Here is a 4,931-nt window from a genome sequence, read left to right as displayed (position 1 = left end):
TGTTACCACTAATCCTCAAATTCCCCCACATATTCCTAACGTTTATAATGATGTTTCTAGGGGATATCCTCCCAATACTAGGCAAGGCCAATATAATCATATTGCGCCACAAACTCAACCTATTAGGCCACCAAACCCACCACCAAATCCACAAGGGCCTAATAACATGGAGGATGTGATTAGTGATATTATGAGGAATAGATTCAGGATTGAAACTAGGAATCGTGCTAGAGCTTACAAAAAGCTATATCCCGATTATTATAATAATGTGCCGTTTCCTAGAAATTATAGAGTTCCCGAATTTGCCAAGTTTAGTGGTGAGGATGGTAAGACCACATGGGAACATGTAGGTCAATTTTTAGCGCAATGTGGTGAGGCTAATACTGATACTTTTAAATTGCGCTTATTTTCTTTATCTTTATCCGGTAATGCTTTTACATGGTTTACTTCTTTACCGGCAAATTCTATTCATACTTGGGCTCAATTAGAAGAGCAATTTCATGATTATTTCTATACTGGAGAAACTGAGTTTAGGTTATGTGATTTAACATCGGTTAAGTAAAAGTATAATGAATCTGTTGTTGATTATATTAAGAGGTTAAGAGATGTTAGAAACCGATGTTATACTTTGAATATAACTGATAGAGATTTGGCCGGGCTTTCTTTTAATGGTTTAGTTGCTCCTCTTAGAGAGAAACTAGATGGCCAACAATTTCTTGATGTTAGTCAACTTATGCAAAGGGCTCTGGTTCAAGAAAGCTGGGTTAAAGATAAAAAATTTGCTAGACCATTCGACAAAAAGCCTAATGTTAATGTAGTTGATTACTCTGATGCTAGTGATAGTGAGGAAGAGGGTGATCATGATATTTATGTTGCCGAATGGTCATGGACTAACAAAAATAAACCTTTTGTTTGTTCTAACTTAATGCCGACTCCTCGTAAAGATCGGCAAAGTGAGGTTAAGTATAGTTTTGATGTAGCCAAGTGTGATAAGATTTTTGATTATCTTTTGCAAGAAAAGCAAATTAGATTTCTTAAAGGCCATGTCATACCATCACAAGAAGAGTTGAAACGTCGAGCATATTGTAAATGGCATGATTCTCATTCTCACTCTACTAATGATTGCAATGTGTTTCGACGAAAGGTTCAATCGGCCATAGATGAGGGACGATTGAAATTCACCGATGGCTCTAAGATGAAGCTTGACCATGATCCTTTTCCGGTGAATACAATTAATTTCAATAATAAGAAGGTGTTGATTCGGTCGGAGCAATCCGAATCTACTAAAGGAAAGGAAGTGGTCATTGGTGAGCCAAGACCTAAGATGATGGTGCCAAAGAAGCCGGAAGTTGGTGTTTGGAAGGAAAATAAGGGTGAAGCTTCAACTTCTAAGGCCCCTAGGAAGACCAAGGTGACTTTTGATATGCTTTTGGAAAAGTATGAGAAGCAAGGTGGTGAGAAGATTCGCAACAAAGGGAAAAGACCAAGATCACCCCCTAGGGAGCGATTTGGTCATTCACCAAGACGATCGCATTCACCTTCATATCATCATCCACAAGACATGTCATGGGGTCCATATCCAATGGCGCCGCCGGGTTATCCTTATCCTTACTTCATGCCATGGGGGCAACGCCGCCAATGTACAATCATATGCCGCCAATGAGATGCAACCAAGGGTGGGGAGGACCACGGAGGCCAATTCATGAGCGTTTGTCTTCATCAAACAAAAGTCGATTTTATGGTAAAAATCGGGTTAATGAAGAGAAGAGGGAAGGAAAGCGCGTCAAGATAGAAGAGAGGACTTCAGAGGTGATTACTATCAAAATAGGGTCCCATGATGTGCCTGTACCTTCTGGAGATGGAGTTGGAAAGTCCCCAAGCAAAAAATCCGAAGCCGGTACCAGCTCTTCGCAGTCGGCCGGTCTGACCAGGCCTCCAGGCTGGTCTGACCGCAGCCATGCGGTCGGTCTGACCGGGCCATCAGGCCGGTCTGACCGCCAACCAGACAGCGGTCCGACCGAGGCTTCAGGCCGGTCTGACCGTGTACCCGCTGTCGGTCTGACCGGCGCGTCTGGCCGGTCTGACCGGTGGTCTGCGACCGGTCTGACCGGGCTCCAGCGCCAGTTTGATAAGAGGGCTGCAAAGGGTGATGTGGGGGCTCCATCGTCTTCAAATAAGGTTAATAGAGGACATTATTTACCTCCTGGAACAGAGCCGAATCCTAGGTGGATGCCTAAGGATTTGACGGCTACTCAAAAGAAAAGGTTGCAACGTCTTCGGGCCCAAGAACTAAGGGAGAAAAGGGCCGAAGAACAAAGAGATAAAATGTTCAATGAGTTGCGACCACCACCAGTATGGAGGCCTAAATCCATAGAGAAGGCAAAACCGATTGATGTAGAGGAGAAGGAAGAACAATCGGTTGACAAAGATAAATCGTCTCCAAAGGAAGACATAGATATCAACATGGTGTGTATGTTGCCTATGGAGTTTTGTGCTATGGATGAAGCCGAAGTTGCCCAATTCTCATTAGGTCCTAAAGACGCGGTTTTTGAGAAGCCCGATGAGTCAAACCGTCACATGAAGCCTCTTTATCTCAAAGGCCATGTTGATGGGAAACCGGTCTCTAGGATGCTAGTGGATGGAGGTGCCGCCGTGAACTTGATGCCGTATTCGCTATTCAAGAAGTTGGGGCGTAAGGATGATGAGTTGAAGAAGACCAACATGATCCTCAATGGCTTCAATGGTGAACCAACGGAGGCGAGGGGTATCTTTTCGGCGGAGCTCACCGTGGGAAACAAGACGCTACCAACCGCTTTCTTCATCGTCGATGTGCAAGGTAACTACAATGTTATTTTGGGTCGTTGTTGGATTCATGCAAATTGTTGTGTGCCTTCTACCTTGCATCAATGTTTAATCCAATGGGACGGCGATGATGTTGAAATTGTTCAAGCGGATACATCGGCCGAGGTTGCAATGGCCGATGCTACTTTTGAGTGGCGTCATGGGAATATCCAATGCTTATCGGGGAGGGATCTTTCTAGCTATGATTTTATTAGTATCTCCGATGGCAAATTTGTACCTATCTCTGTAAAGCCGGCTAGTGTAGCACGGCTAAGCCATATAAATTTGTATAACGAGTAAATAGGCTAGTTTAGAGTGGTTACAAAAGAGGGTGCAAGAATATCGGTCTACAAAGAACGATATTGGAGAAACCGTTGAAGATTTTGATGAAGTTGAGAAGCTTGGACAAGGGTTTACATCGGCCGATCCATTAGAGGAAGTAGACATAGGTGATGGAACTAAACCAAGGCCGACTTTTGTAAACAAAAACATTAAAGCCGATTATAAGGTTAAGGTAATCGAGCTACTTAAAGAGTATGTTGATTGCTTTGCATGGGAATACCATGAGATGCCGGGTCTCAGCCGTGAGCTTGTTGAGCATCGGCTTCCAATTAAACCGGGTTTTAGGCCTTATAAACAACCACCTCATCGTTTTAATCCTTTATTATATGACCGAGTCAAAGAGGAGATTGATCGGTTGTTGAAGGCGGGGTTTATTAGGCTATGTCGTTATGCGGAGTGGGTTTCTAGCATAGTTCCGGTGGAAAAGAAGGGGAGTGGTAAGATTAGAGTTTGCATAGATTTTAGAGATTTAAATAAAGCTACTCGTAAAGATGAGTATCCTATGTCTATAGCCGACATGATGATTAATGATGCCTCGGGTCATAAGGTGATTAGTTTTTTAGATGGTAATGCCGGCTACAATCAAATCTTTATGGCGGAAGAGGATATGTACAAGACGGCTTTTAGGTGCCCGGGGTTTGTTGGTTTGTTTGAGTGGGTTGTCATGACTTTTGGGTTGAAGAATGCCGGTGCAACATATCAAAGGGCAGTGAATTTGATCTTTCATGATTTGCTAGGTATTATCTTAAAAATTTATATTGATGATATTGTTGTCAAATCGGATGGTATGGAAGGCCATATAGCCGATTTGAGATTAGCTTTTGAGAGGATGCGCCGGTATGGTTTGAAGATGAACCCACTTAAATGTGCTTTTGGTGTGTCGGCGGGGAAGTTCTTAGGATTTATGGTGCATGAGAGAGGAGTTGAGATTGATCCTAAGAAGATAGAAAAAATTCGTGATTTCAAAGCGCCGACATGCAAGAAAGAAGTCCAAAAGTTGCTAGGTAAGGTGAATTTTTTGAGGAGGTTTATTACTAACCTAGCGGGTAAAATCGATGCTTTTGTTCCTATACTTCGCTTGAAAAAAGAAGCCGATTTTACTTGGGGGGCAAAACAACAAGAGGCGTTTGAAGAGTTGAAAAGATACTTGTCTACTCCACCCGTTGTGTGAGCGCCTAAAGCCGGAAAGCCTTTTCGGTTATATATTGCCTCCGAAGACAAAGTCATTGGTGCCGTTTTGACGCAAGAGGAAGATGGCAAGGAATATATCATTACATATTTGAGCCGCCGTCTTTTGGATGCCGAAACGAGGTATGTTTTTATAGAGAGACTTTGTCTATGCTTATACTATGCTTGTACCAAATTGATGTATTATTTGTTATGTAGTACATACATAGTTACTTGTCAAGCCGATGTTATTAAACACATGTTGCAAAGGCCAATTCTAAGTGGGAGAATTGGCAAGTGGGCATATGCTTTGATAGAATATGATTTGGCTTATGAACCATTGAAAACTATAAAAGGCCAAATTGTATGTGATTTTATAGTGGACCATCATATAGATGTTGCTTATGAGGGAGAGGTTTGCTTAGTTGAAGTTATACCTTGGAAGATTTATTTTGATGGTTCTTCTTGCAAAGAAGGTCAAGGCATAGGGGTAGTTTTGATTTCACCTAATGGCATGTGTTATGAGGCATCGGTTCGTTTGGAATATTATTGCACAAATAATCAAGCCGAATACAATGCTT

This window comes from Oryza sativa, chromosome 7, assembly GCF_034140825.1.
Source record: "Oryza sativa Japonica Group chromosome 7, ASM3414082v1".
In the NCBI taxonomy this organism is placed as follows: domain Eukaryota; kingdom Viridiplantae; phylum Streptophyta; class Magnoliopsida; order Poales; family Poaceae; genus Oryza; species Oryza sativa.
Note: the sequence above shows the minus strand (reverse complement) of the source record.